We start from the raw sequence: 15,520 nt of genomic DNA, 5'->3' as shown, positions 1-15,520 counted from the left end.
CTAATGAGATGCAGAGTAGGCGTTCCCGTGCCAAAAGCCGCAACAACACCACTCCACAACATTCACAACGACCAGCCAGAACTGCGATAAGAACACAAAACAGGCGATAAGGCATGTTAGCAGCAGGAAAATAACACCTGCTCTGACCTGGTGCAAAGTCGGATCACAGCCTGCACCACAAAAGGGAGCACTGCCCACAGCCACATCGGAAGAGCAATAGATGCCATGGAGCCACTGGTCATGCGGCCCGGACACCCAAGAGGGCCACAACACCCACTGCCACCACCCCAGGACCCCAACCCCCACCCGGTACAACCCCCAGACCACCACAGAGGTTGTGCAGACAAAGACAGAGGACCCCCAGGAAACGCACGAGCCTCACAGACCCTACACCTGACAATGTCATTGCCCACTACAGGCAAAAAAGGATAACCATCCTATGCATCCTGACCAACATCGCCCAACAGGCCGACGGACAGTCACGGCCCGTATAGGGCATGTTAGCGGGGTGGTGACGTGGGGCGGAGGAGGGGCAGGGTGGGGGGTTGCAAAAGGCGGCATACGGCCGTTTTCAGGTAAGTTACGAAAAAATTAAATACAACGAATTTCCTTGCGCGCGCTGCATCGCCAAATGCGATGCAGCGCGCGCAACGAAATTCGTTTTTTTTTTTCATAACTTACCTGAAATCGGCCAAATGCCGTATTTTGCAACTCCCCACCCTGCCCCTCCTCCGCCCCACGTCACCGCCCCACTAACACGCCCTATATGGGCCGTGGCTGCCGACGGCAACAACACAGCGGACAACCAAGATCCCACCCGACACAAAGCTGCTGGCTGTGCTGCACCTGTTGGACCCTGGTACCCCCCAACCAACACCCGCCAGAGTTGGATGAGTCTTACAGCCAGCCACATCCAAGTCCCTCACACCTGTCCTTGACATAACCATCAGCCTGGTACCCCAGTCCCTATATGTCCAACACAATTTGCAGGATCCACTGGAGACCAATCAAGGACCATTCTCCATAGCTGGATGCACGCATGTGTTGGGGGCAATCCACAGCACACATGTCCTACCTGTGCCCCCTGGTGACACAGTACACAATCACCGCAACAGAAAGCACACGTCTCACATCAATGTGCAGGCAACATCCGAACACCATGGAACCTCCACCAATCTCGCCTCCAAATACCTAGCCAGTGTGCATGGTCCCTTCATCCTCCGACAGTCCAGCAGCAACCAGCATTCCCAGGATGGCACCAAGGGAAATGCACAGCCCCTTGGCAAGTTCCAAATGAACACCCCACTCACCTCAGCTCCACAACCATGCAACTCATAACACTGGCAACGCACACGTCACAGAATCACAAGATGCAAAACAACATGACCACCCACCAGACACGACAGAACAACTCACAATGGTAACCTGGGCAAGCCGTGAACATGAGCCATCAACGGCATGGCACCTCAGCCACACACTAGCTGAATGTTGGCAGAGGTGGCAACCAGGCATGTGTTAAGGATGCAGGAGAGCCATGATTGGGAAAGTACACAATGCCAAGAGTGGCGGAGATGTGCTGGACAGACAGCAGTATGCCGAACACACCCATATCCATGGCGACATACACCTCTGGTGTATGAAGTGTAGTGGACAGTGGAAGCCATGTCACCCCAGCCAGTGGGGGAGTTTGCGGAATTGTTGCCTGTTACGTCCCCCGTAAGTGTGAGCGAAGTGGGATGGCCCGGCGTATGCCAGGCCAGTGTAGGGGTGTGAATAAAAGGCACGTAGCCCTGGGCGTGGTCCTCTTCTGGAAAGCCTAACGTCTCTGCCAGGGTGGCGCCTCTCGCCACGCCACGAGGCCGACGCCGTCCTCATGAGCGGAGTTCCCTGTGATCCTGTGCGCCTGCCGTACCCCGGCCCGCTGGACCCCGAACCCGCCAGGCCCTCCCCTGCACAGCCAGGCCACACTGATCACCTTCCGACACCGGCGTGTGCCAAGGAGGGCCCACCACGTGTCTGCGCAAGCTCCAAGCCCTTGACAGCCTCTCAGACCATCACGGCCTCCACGACACAGGCCCGCATTACTCCTTTCTTGTTGACGTACACTACTGCCGACTCCGGCCTACATCACGGTCAAGTAGGTTACACATTTGGAACTGAGTCTTGATTACACCATGCCAGTGAACATTATTTAAGGCGCCCTTCGATGTGGTGCCACCAAGTCTGTGCATAGCATTCCAACCACTCGTGTCTGTGGGCCTACGTGGACTACTGCCCTCGGCCAAAGCTGCTCAAGAGTAGGTCACAGAATTGGAATTGATCATCGATTATTCAACGGCAGAAAATATTTAATCGCACGCAACGAGAGGCGTAAGAGGATGATGCGTTGCAGTCCGGAGGGAATAGGATCATTGTTACGAAGGTGATCGAACACTACCGGGAACTGCCCTGGTGTCACTAACTCTGTGCATCGCAAGCCAACAACAGGTGGGTGTGGGCCACTGCTGACTTCGGCCCACACTATGGACAAGTAGGTCACACATTTGATACTGAGTCTTGAGCATACATTGTCCGTGTACGCACAAAAAGGAAGATTCGACTTCATTGTACTCCCTTTGGTCAGGTGGCAGCAACCATGTGCATAGCATCCCAACGACAGGTGGGTTTGGGCCACTGCTGACCGCTGCCTCCGGCCTACACTGCGGTCCAGTAGGTCACAGAGTCTTGATTTAGAGATGGCGGAGTTCATATCAGTGTACCGGCATCATCGCAGACTGCATCCCCTCTCAGCACTGGTGCCAGAAGTCTGTTCCCCGACATTCATGGACACTCTCTGGTCGTACATTGGTGGCATCTGAGTGTATGGACCAGGGACTAGTTTTCATCCTCATGTAGCTGATACCGAATTGGTGGTGAAAACGAGGCTGTCGCTTTCCACTCCACCATTTGCTGCTTCCGGATAATATCAGACCATCCGCATCATGCCTTGGAGGACACCTTCCTCTGTCCCCCACAAGACTCCGCCACATTTACCTTCGACATTGAAGAGGACCCGCTCACTGCGCGTGGACCTACCTCAGTGCACCGTAAGTCATCGTCCCGTGGCAGGGTGCCTGTGCCGGCCGTTGTGCATCCGGGGCCACTAACTCTGTGCTGGTCAGGTCTGGGACCCCTTCTTCTGAGATATTGGATGGCCTCTGAGGCGATGGCCTTAGGGTCATCAACGCCATGTGTCTGTGACCCTGCGCTGTCTGCTGCCTCCGGCCTCAACTGCGGTCCACCAGGGCTCACACACCAAATCGAGTCCTGACCGGCCCGGAAGTCGCATCACCGCAGGAGGCACACGCCACCACTGCCAGGACCACCTCCAACCGCCATCTGTCAGAGTCGAAACGGTGGTCCTGACATAGTTAAGGAGTTGCTCACACCTTTCGTGGATGCCATCATCAGACTGATACCCTGCTAGGCACTCCAGGTGCCACTGACTCAGTGCACCGCAAGCCATCCTCCGTTACTGATTGAATTTTGCGCTGTGGAGAGGTTGTGCAGCGATGTCACCTCAAGCAGTGTGGGAGACCTGGGATGTTGGTGAGGAAGATGATGCAGGTCTAACACACCCCATTGCATCTGCATCAGGAATATCTCAAAGGGACACAAGCTGAGACTTTTTCTTCACATGGGCGCGCTCAGCTGTGCTACCCAGACCTCAGTGCACTGCTACTCACGGACACCTCTGTTTGCTCATTGTGTGCCCTCTGGACTTGTGAACTGTTGTATTTGTTGCCAGCACCAACAACTCCCTGAGGGCTGGCTTGCACATAATGTCTGCATGTTTCCCTGTGGTCTTGTTGTATGCATGGGGGCCCAGGGCCCTCCGACATTACCTTTTTTTTTTAGTCTTATAAGGCGCACAGCTACCAAAAGGTTTTCCCGGCGCCTACAGACAGGGAAAGAGAGGGAAAAAAGTTTATAGGTCAAATAACCAGGTTATTAAGTGTTTGCGAGCAATTTATTGGTTAAACAACCAGGTTTTTAAGTGTTTACGAAAATTACTGAAAACAGTTTTGTTCCTCAGAGATGGAGGGAGGGAGTTCCACAGAAGAGGACCCAGGTAAGAAAAGGACCGATCGCCCATTCGTGATTGTCTGATCCTAGGAACTTAGAATTTGGCTTGAGTAGACGAGCGAAGAGAGCGTGATAGTATATAAGGATGGACACCGGCCTTTAAGTACTGAGGGGCAATACCAGACTTGACTTTGAACATATAGCTCAGGGCTTTGAATTTCACACGAATCTCAACCCTGAGCTAATGAAGATCACGGAGAGAACTTGAGACAGAGGCCATTCTAGGGGTCTGACAGAGCAATCTGGCCGCTGCGTTCTGAACCACTTGCAATCTGCGTATCACATCCTTATTGGCACCTAGATACAGGATGTTGCCGTAAACCAGTCTGGCTGTAATAAGAGCTTGGGCCACAGTTGTTTGAGCTGTGTACACCGGATGCAGGCATGTCACCGCAGGCCTCGGGTTTGAGCTTGGACATGTAGCTTAGTTGTCACCAACTCAATTCGGAAGGGGAGTGGCCTGGGCCGTTGTACGCAGAGCCAACGTGGGTGTGTGACTGATATATTGCGGGCCCCTGGGCGTGGTTGTGTACTGTGAATGTGCATCTGCATGTGTTTCTATGGCAGTGTGGATCTCCTTTGTGGGGTGTAGGTGGTCCCTGAAGGGTAATAGACACCAATGCATGTGATTTAGCTCGCCTTCCATGGGTTCGGAGCCCACCCACACCAGTTGGGCCTCCTCCTTTTGGCGTGCTGACACATGGCATTGGGGTGCCATGTGTGGGTGGGTGAAGTGTTGTGAGCCAGCTGTGCTTGCGGGTGCTTCCTACTGTGTGGTCTGTTGCAGGCTCTGTGTTCTCTAAGTAGCTTGGCTGCCTGGGTCCTGGTGGTGGGTTGCGTGGGATATCCATGGGCTGTTGTAGGGCGTCAGTGTCGAAGGTGTGGTGGTCCTCTCCGACATCACAGATGTGTTGTCTTCTGTGCTCTGCTGGAGGTGTTGTGTGCCCCTCTGCAATGTGAAGGGGAGATGCATGTTGACATTGTGTTGACATGTATGTTGGCGCATTGTACTGGTTTACATGCAGACTGTATGACAATGTACATTGTGACTGTTTGGGAGGTGCTGGATTCTTCTGCGGGACAGTGTACATGACGTATGTGAGGTCGTACGCGTACATTTCCATTTCAGTTTCCAGCTCTGTCAGATGTAGTAGGCATGTTTCTGTGCATTTGCGAAGCCAGTTGTGTTCTCTGTTCTTAGGTGTTGGCTTTGCGCATTGTACCACGTTGTTGTCAGTGTGGGTGTGCTGTTCTTGCTATGTGTGTGTGCTGCAGTGTGCCAAGGCGATGAGGGACATGATCCAGGGTAATTGTGGGTGTGCAGTGTGCTACACCTTGTTGTGCACGTGTGCCATTGTGCCCATCTTCCCCCGTCCCCCCAGTCCCTAGTTGTTACTCACCCTGTTGATGTTGTGTCAGGTCCTCTCAAGCTGTGTCTGTACTCCCTACTCCTTGCAACGTCTCCACACTGATGACTGGGGCCTCGGTTTCCTCCAGCTCCTCCTGTGGCACAGGACTGCCACCTCCTGTCACCGTTGCAGCCTTTCTGTTGGCAGCGGGTTTGTGCCTGGTTTAGGTTGTCACATCATGCCAGCGCCTCTTGCCCTCCTCGATCGGCCTCCTCGGCACTCCGACTGCATTCCAGGTGGTCTACTTGTGGGTCAGTTGCTGGTAGTGTCTGTGACCTCCGTGGCGCTGATCTGGTTTTGCTGCGGACTGCACCCCGTCTTCCTCTCCCTCTTCTCCTCGGCTGTACTCGTCCCCGTTGTTCCTTGCTGGTGGTCTGTGGGAGTTGTGGGGTTCGCGTTAGCCTCCGCGCTCAGTCAGGGTGCATCCATGTTGCTACGTTCTTTTCTCTTGTTTCTGGTGTGTTGTTTCTATGGTTTTTATGGTGCATTTTCCTGCCAGACGCATGGGATTTGCAGGCCTTTGGCTGGTTTTCGCTACTTTTTGTACCACGATTGGCCTCATTGCATGATTTTTTGCGTTCGCGTTTCGCATTTTTGCGGCGTGGCGCTGATTTTCGGACCTTTGACGTGTTATCTGGTGAATATCGCATGCTACCGCCGCGTTGTGAATACTTGGTTGGCATGGCGTAATTTTTCCGCGATAGTCTGCGATGTTGAGAGTTGCGTTAAGCTACTCTTGCGGTAGTTATCACACGTTCTTGTGACTATACCCCTCACTTGTCTGAAAAGTTCACCGACATTTTCTACCACCCATAGATATCTTGCCAATTATAGAAGGGGAAAACAGGGCTGGGAATTCAAATTGTAAATGAACTAATTTACTTTCCAAGGTAATGGTTTCACAACAGTGATTTAAATGCTCTCCCAAAGAATGCAGAAATTAATTGTTTAGGTTTTTTTCATTATTTTAGATCTTTTTCATCATGCACTGCATTTGTTGCAGATCAAATTCCAAATAGAGAATCGAGGTGGCTTCTTAAAATGAGTATGGCCACTTCTGTCGCCCTCTGAGTAGTTTGGTGCTTTTGCTGAACCCAGCTGAGAACGATGGAAGTCTGTGTTGACCTTGCCGTGCATTTGATCCTGTGTGAGTGCAGATGTTTTGGGTTTATATTTAGACAGCTGAGCCGCCCCCTGTGGCTTTAAAGCCAAAAAGTATTGGAACACAGAGCTGTAAAAATAGTTTTAGGCCCATCTAGGGTTGTCGCAGTCGGTTCGCAGCATCTGCCAATATTTTACATGCGCGCAAAATAATGTATTGTTTAATCCTGATTAGCAAAGAGCTGTTTTGAAAGCGGATTTGCCTGAGCCCTGTAGAAATCTGTCATCCGGTCAATGACAACTCAATTTAAAGCAAAGAAAGACGGAGTGGTGTGCACCAGTGTCCTTTATTTATGTCTGTTGCTTTGATTAATTGAGTGACAGAAGTGTGCGCCAAATGCCTGTCGCCCATCAGAATGAGGATAATGGGGGCCGAGCCTGCCAGGAGCTGGAAGCCCCGCGGCAGCCTCGCTGTCTGACCTTTCTCAGGCAGCATTATGGAATTAGCACCTGCTTACTAGCACTGCGCGACGCTCGAAGAACTTTACCAAATATTTACATGTGCATACATCTCCCTAGCCGAGCCTTCTTCTATTGGCTGTCAGTTAAACCTAAAAGACCATGGGGCATATTTACAAGCTGGCGATAAAAAATTATCGCCGCTTTTGCGGCCGTTTTCGGCCGAAAAGCGGCGATAATTTTATCGCCTAATTAGCAAGGCCACGCTAACGCGTGAAACCTCGCTTTAGCGTGGGCATTCCTAACGCCCAGCTTTGCACCTCTAAAGAGATGCAAAGTGGGCGTTCCTGACCTATATGACAGGAGAAATGTCGCTAAGCGACATTTCTCCTATCATCAAGTCCCACGCTATGAAGCATAGTGGCAGGAAAAGTAGCGATAACCCCTGTTATCGCTACTTTCCTTACGCCTGCTTCAGGACTGACTTAGCCATGATATATATGGAAGGTGGATATCATGGCTAAGTTTGTGAGTCCCTATCAGCAAGCTAACGCCACATTGCGTGAGATTTTCGCTGGGTTTCCAGCGATAATCTCACGTTAGGCAGTTAGCGTGAGGATTTTTATTGCTGAGGAGATAAGCGCTGCTAATAGCAAGCTATCTCAGCGATAAAAATCCACAATACCCGGCGATAATTATCCTCACGCTGAGAGCGCTGAGCGATAATTATCGGCGGGTGTTGCTGATATGCCCCCATGCTCTTTTGCATGTTCATGTATGAGCACCTCCAAACTTATCAAATTATGGCGAACATCTTTAAAGAGTGACTAGCAGGTTTTAGAAGGGTTTTGCCTCATTGTTATAGTTCCGGGTTTTTCAACCGAGCAAGAGGCTTCAGCGCAAAGCTCTAATGGGCCGATTCACAAAAGCATTTAGGAATATGCAAAGCCGAACTGCAGGAGTGCTGTTCCACATACTCTCAGATGCCTTCGGGGCTCCGCCTTGAAATGTCCAACAGTGGTTTCTATTTGCCCAAAGTGCCTATGAGTATTCTCAGAATATTCCCATTTTAGGTGCATTGGGGTCAATTTAAAAAGCATTTAGGAGTGCCCAAAAGAGTACTACTTTACATACTCCAATACACCTCACGTACACAACACCACAGCATATATGATACTACGCCCATGGGTGTTGTCTAGAAACAATAACCAATAGAAATGACCTGGGCTTTGGAATGACCACCCAGTGCAACAAATTATCTTTCCTCATGGGTGCTCTGCTTGAATACACAATTGTTTCTCTTTAAGATAACCAAACTGACATTCAAGTAAATCAACTGTTTTGTATCACGAACCAATGCAGTCCTACTGGTGCATGAGTGAAGGAAACACTTTTGAAACTTTAACCTTCAAATGTGACATGCTTTTAAAAGTTCATGTTTTAACAGTACTGTTAGACCTGTCAGCCCTAGGGTGGTCTTACCCCATTTTTTTGCCCTTGTTGCCTCATTTTTGCCGCCATCTTTTTGTTGGCCCTAGGTCTCTGGGCGCCCTACCACTGCTAAACAGTGCTGAGGTGCAGGTGCTCTCTCCTAACAACATGGCTGCCACAGGCCACTGCTACTGCGGAGTGGCCATTGCATACACACACTAGTGGTTAGGAGCAGGCTGGGACATATTGCTACAGTATCTTTACCATCCCGCCTTTTTGTCCCATAGACAGTTATGTGGAAGCTCCTGGAACCTTCCATCCCTGGGAGGGATTATGCTTTGCCGCCTTTACAGGAGGGTCACCTGACCTGGGGGTATGAGAGGAAAGGAGGGAAACCTGACTAGTCAGTTGGAGCACCACTGGACCTGGGGGAACCTCTACCGGAGCGTAGGCGGTTGAGCCAAGGGGAGAAACCTACACTACTGGGACTGATTGAATCTAGGCCCTGCTGTACCCAAGTTAGATGAGGGACTCTGTCTGCCTGCTGATCTTGCCTGGTGAGGGGGCAACCCAGGGGACCATCTCCAGTGTGCTGCAGGGACCCACCCTGCCTCTGAGGCCTGCCATCGCAACCCCCCTTCTCCCCCTCATAAGCCTACCAGGGGGACATGCCATCTTCTTTCCTCTCTAAGATAAGTGCTGCCCTGGAACAATGGACTGTCGTTGTGAACCCTACAGGACCTGCAGGTAAAGAGCTGTGCCTACCAAGCGCTGTGCCTTCAAAGCGCTGTGCCCTCTAACGCTGTGCCTATCAAGCGCTGTGCCTACCAAGCACTGTGCCTTCAAAGCGCTGTGCCCTCTAAGCGCTGTGCCTTCAAAGCGCTGTGCCTTCAAAGCACTGTGCCTTCAAAGCACTGTGCCCTCTAAGCGCTGTGTCTACCAAGCGCTATGCCTTCAAGGCGCTGGGCCCTCTAAGCGCTGTGCATACCAAGCGCTGTGCCTTCAAGGAACTGTGCCCCATGTGCAGTAAGCCCTTAAATCATCGCCACTGCCCGGGGACATACAACCCAGCGCTGTGGGAGTGGTAGCGCTAACTGTTCCGAGTCACCGCTGCGGGACCTCGCTCCGAAAAAGGGGAAGTACTGCACCCGCCATCACCGCCGCGGCCCGGCAACCACGCACAGGCGCCGTGCCGCTGGGAGATCACACCTTGTGGAGTCCGCCGTCGTGGCCCCAGCGCCCCTGCCCCGGCGCTGCATCGCTGGAGATCTGCCGCCGCGGTCCTCGAAGCCCAGGAGGGCCGCCGCGGCAGCGTGGGAGGCCCTACTAGGCCCGGGGAGTGACGTCAGCCTTTCCTCAGGGAAGGCGCGGCCCCATTGGTCCTGGTGGCCGCGCCCTCGCAGAGCTGCCCGCTGATTGGCTCCCGGGTCGAGGGACTGCCAGGAGCTGCCACGGTCATCGTCGCGGGGGCTCCGAAGACAGCGGGAGCCCCCAACCTGCCTCCAGGCCGGGTTAGAGCTGCGAGACCCTTCTTGGAGGTTGGGCCCACAGGTAACACCCCCAGGAGTGGCCTGGACTCGGAGGGGACGGCGGGGCTGCCGAGGAGCATCGCGCGAACCGCATGGCAGCCCTGCAACCATCCCTCACCTCCCAGGAACTGCAACCAGGCCTCGGGGCCCCAGGTACACCGTATTCCCCTGTTGCTGGGCTGAAGTGAAACAGGCTGCCCGCGAGAGGGAAGTGAGGGATATTTATGCCATGGTGAAATTGAACACGGAAACTGTTACCCTGCCGTTGCCTACAGGTCACCGGCCCGAGTTAGATGATGCCCTGAAATGCATTGTTCTATTACAGTGATGAGTTGGTTGATGCCCTGAAATGCATTGTTTTATCACAGGAATTAATTAATTGTTGCCCTGCAATGCCCTGTTCCATTTAACTGAATTAATTAATGGTTGCCCTGCGGATATCTGTTTAGCCACTTGAATGAATTGACTGCTACTTTGAGTTACCTTCATTACCCCTGAATGAATTGATTAGTACCTTGAGAAGCACTGATCCATTGATTTGAATGAATTTATTGTTGCCTTGAAACTACCTGCATTATTCCTGAAATGAATTGATTCATCCCACCTTGAAATAGATAAAGAATCTTGTTTTTACCCAACAACTTGGTGTGGTGTCCTTCATTGTGTGCGCATGGCTGAATCCACGTAGGTGAGTGCTGAGCAACTGCTTTACACATAGCCTTCGGGTGCCTTCCTACCTCGCCCCAAGCTACCGTGTCGGAATTGGTGACCCCGGTTCTAACAAGTACTCTGTAATATGGATCAATACCTAATTTCAGCAATGTCTAGTATCAAAACCTAAATTTCAGTTTATAGGTAATCTCTTATATGTCAGATTAGAATTTTTTTCTGACATGTACAGAGTAAGGATTTTTTGGGGATATTCAATGCTTTTAGTACTTTGAGAACATGAAAGACATTCTGCCTATGCCAAGCTGAGTTCTCAACAAACTGTATCTGCAGCCTTGGCTAGAGGTCTTCCCTATGTCATACCTCTGCCCAGCCAACATCTGGTGTTGGCAGAACAAAGGAAAGGCACACGCAGGCCAGGATAGAGAGGGAACTGTTGGCCACAGGCGTTCCTTTTCGCATCTACCTATGAACAGATGTTTCTGCACCCTTCTCTTGTCACATTGCAGGAGACGAATAGTGGGTCCAGAGCATAGGGATGCCTGGGTGGCCGGGGAAAGGGGAAGTTTCAATTGCGGTTTTGTTGGCTGAATTTGGAGGACCTAGGGGTGGAGTCTAAAGCCAGCTAACGCTCTGCCTAGTACAAAACGAAAGTCACAAAATTGTGGTTTGTGGTGAAAGGGACTGTGGTAGGACTGTGTTTCATCAACTTGATCACACTGATGTGAGTTAAGTGAGAATGAAGAGAGGAAATTTACATTTTTATCTGAGGGTTCATCATTAATAAAGGACTGGTGCCAAAATTTAAAATATCCAGCTTGACTCACTCCAAGGACTACAAACTGCCTGGAATAATGAAGATAGCAAGACTTGAACTCTTGCTGCAATGAAGCATTCCAGCCTGACCATTCAAAAAAAGTGTCTATAGCATCAGAATGAATATTTAAGTCAAGTACTGAATCTAGGGTCAGTGGCATTACCCGACGGTTAAGCAATAGAGCGATGGGAGTCAAGGTCCTACCAGGCAGTCGCATTTCTCCTTGTGAACTTCGCTTCTATGGCATAAAGGTATGGAGGTTGTCTAGCAGAAGAAGCTTGATTGATGGTGCAGCTTTAGTTGCTGGATATTTGTAATCATAAATAAGTCTTGCCTACCCTGTAGGTGTTCATGCTACACAATAAAAATCTAAGTGCTTTCACCATTCCACTGATTAAAATCGAATAATTTTCTTCTAATTTCTCTTCCTGAGCCTTGTCCCTCTTCTACGTTTTATGTGTGCATATCTCTGACTAACAAGGTTAACTGTAACTCTGCTGAGTAAGCGAAATGGGTTATGGCAGGGTACAGGAGCTAAACAGGAACATAAATAGAACAGCAAAGCGAGAGACAGGTAGCACAGGAAGAAGAGGGTAGAAATAGAGTCATTGTATAAAGATATCTGAGTTAGGGAGAGTAGTGAAGTAAATGAGTAAAGCAAGCAAGAAAGAGCTCGCAAAGACAAAGATGGGAAGACAATCATAGGTAACGAAGGAAAACAAGGAAAATGGGTGGAGCACTTTGAATAATTGCTGAACCATCCCATGCCGCAGTCTCCACCAGACATTCAGCCAGCTGACAAGGACTTGCCAATCAACTGCAGCAGAACAACCAAGGAATAAATACAGCAAGCCATCACACATATGAGAAATGGGAAGGCAGCAGGACCTGACAATATTTCTACCGAGACAATGAAGGCTGACATTGAAACATCAGTAGACACGATCTACGCCATGTTTAAAAGGATCCGAGAAGAGGAAAGGGTGCCATCAGACTGGAAGGAGGAATATCTTGTAAAGATCCCAAATATATGTTACCTGAGTAACTGCAAACTATAGAGGGATAACTCTTCTATCAACCCCAGGAAAAGTAATCAACAGAGCCATCCTGAACAGAATGAAGTAACACGTTGAAGCTCAATTGCGAGACCAGCTAGCTGGCTTCCACAAAGATAAATCAAGCACAGACCAAATTGCAACACTGCGCATCTTCAATGAGCAGTCGATGGAATGGAACTCCCTCCTCCAAGTCAACTTCATGACTTACCATGAGAAGGCATTCAATGACATGGACCGAGAGACCCTCTCAAAGATCCTCCGCCACTATGGTTTGCCAGATAAACTCATAAGAATCATCAGGAACTCTTACAAGGGAATGACCTGCAAGATAGTCCATGGAAGGCAACGCACCAAAATCTTCCAAATGAGGACTAGAGTCTGTCAGTGTTGTTCGTCCTCGCCTTTTCTCTTCCTGTTTGCCATACTCTGGATTCTGAAAATATCCGACGCAAGGAGAAGAAATGGGATTCAGTGGACACCTTAAATGCAGCTCAATGACCTGGACTTTGCAGGCGACCTGGTTCTACTCTCTCATACCCATCTGCAGATGCAAGAGTGCAAGAGAAGACCAACAATGTGGCAGCAGCATCAGCAAAACGTGGCCTCAACATCCACAGGGGAAAACCAAGATCCTAAAGGATAACATGGGCATCACAACTGCAATCACTCTTGAAGGTGATGCACTGGTAGAGGTTGAGGCCTTCACCTACCGGGGTAGTGCCTTAGACCAGCAGGCCGGCACAGACACCGACATCATGGCAAGAATCAGCAAAGCAAGGGCTGCCTCCATTCAGCAAAAGACGATCTGGAGCTCCAAGGAACAAACGCTGCAAACCAAGATCAGGCTTTTTAACACCAACGTAAAACCGATCCTTCTGTATGGAGCAAAAACTTGGAGGAAAACAGTGACCAGCACCACCAAAGTGCATACCTTAATCAACACCTGTCTGAGAAAAATCCTACAAATGCTCTGGCCAAACGGCAGAAGTCCATTACAACTCAGGCATTACATCGTAATGCCTTTACAACGCAACTTTTACAATGCAGGTGACTTTACATTGCATCCCATTACAACGCATGTGCCATTAAAACGCATGCCATTACAACGCATTGTAAGGTTAGTATTGGAGGTAAGTGAGGTAACTATTTCTATTGTATTATTAAAAAAGTCGTTTATTAAGAAACATATATATTTCTCTTTATTATAATGTATTTTAAAAATAATATTTATAATAAAAAAAGGCTTAGGCACTTATCCTCTGGGATGGGATGCATGGGAAATGGGTTTTGGGTGGCGGAGTGTACTAATACTTGGGTATTAATTTTAATACTTGAGAATTAATTGATATTTATTTTTAATAGTAGAATATTTAAAAATAAATTTTATTTCAAATTATTAAAAAAGGCTTTGGAACCTATCCTCTGTGATGGGATGCATTGGAAACAGGGGTTTTAGGTGGGGGACTGTATTAAAACTCAGGTATTCATTTTAATACTTGAGAATTCATTGATATTTAGTTTTACTGTTAAATAATTGTAAAAATAATTTTTATTTTAAATAATAAAAAGGGTTTTGCACCTACCCTATGGGACAGGATGCATGGGAAACAGGAGTTTTGGGTAGGGGAGTGTTTTAATAGTTATGGATTAATTCTAATACTTGAGAATTAATTGCTATCTATTTTAAGTAATAAAATATATTAAAATACATTTAATTTCAAATGATTAAAAAAGGCTTTGGCACATATCCTCTTGGATGGGATGCATGGGAAACAGGGGTTTTTGGTGGGGGAGTGTATTGATACTCGGGTATTCATTTTAATACTTGAGTAGCATTTATTACTTAATTTATAAGTTATTTTATTGTAACATTGTTAAATTAATTGTTATTATTAAAATGTATAAAAGTGATATACAGACAACCTCAGGGTGTTTTTGGATTGGGGGGGATTTGATATCAAGGTTTAATTATAACCTATCATAAATAAATGGATATACATTTTGAACTTAGTTTATACAATTAATAAACTTTTAAAGTATATAAATATATTTTAAGAATTAAAAAACATATGTACAACATGAGATTGCATAAATAGACATTTAAAATGATTTAAAATATACATTTAAGTAATAAAAAATTGAATACTTAACAAAACAATCAATTGACACATTAATAGTAATGAAGGTAATTTTATTATATTTATAATAAATATAATACAGTTAAAATAATAATCATTTTTTTTTCCAAAAACGTCATTAGTTTTATAATTTTTTTTAAATAAACAGATTTTTTAAAGGTATGTAGCATATTATTTTTATTTTCTTTGTAGGTTTTCCCACGGTTTCTCATTGAAGTCAATGAGAGAAATTGTCCTTTTTCCCTTTTTACAGAAAGAGATGACGTTGCCGCTTGTACGTAAGTTTCGGCATTGCGAGGATCGTCGCGGTCTGGATCAGAAGAATGGAAGAGCTGGGTCCAAGTAAGGCAAATTTAAATTATTAAAAAATAGATTAAGGGTGGCATATTTTATTGTAATGAGATAGGAGGGAGGTAGTAAGAAATAGGGTAGTTGTATTGTGATATTTTTGTATGTTTTAATTTAAAAACGTTTTCCAAAACAGGTAGCAGTTGTAGACCAACGTCGGGTTGATTGGTTTCGTAACACTTTTTGTTTAATAGAATAATTTACAAAGAATGATGACTTTTTCTATCAAATAATAGTGTTATGAAAGCAATATTTTACTTGTTTTTTTGTTGATGCGATGGGTTTTTGGAATGAAGTGATTGCGTCCTCGCGGTTTTACGGATAGGTGGAAGGAACATTGACACAGACTTCATGAATTGCAGAAATACTTTTTGGGGCATTTTGAAAACATGGATTTTAGGTTTTTGGGACTTATGCTGGATTTCGTTCGGGAGAG

General features: G+C 47.8%; 1 long non-coding RNA gene across 1 annotated transcript in view; it reads right to left on the bottom strand.

Moving 5' to 3' along the window:
- The window catches only part of LOC146865414 (uncharacterized), a 341,143-nt gene that overhangs the window by 183,047 nt on the left and 142,576 nt on the right, over window positions 1–15,520 (bottom strand). The gene's annotated exons all lie outside the window — the stretch shown is intronic.

Source organism: Triturus cristatus, chromosome 2_1 (assembly GCF_964204655.1).
Source record: "Triturus cristatus chromosome 2_1, aTriCri1.1, whole genome shotgun sequence".
Classification (NCBI taxonomy): domain Eukaryota; kingdom Metazoa; phylum Chordata; class Amphibia; order Caudata; family Salamandridae; genus Triturus; species Triturus cristatus.
Note: the sequence above shows the minus strand (reverse complement) of the source record. Positions and strands in the feature narration are given on the sequence as shown.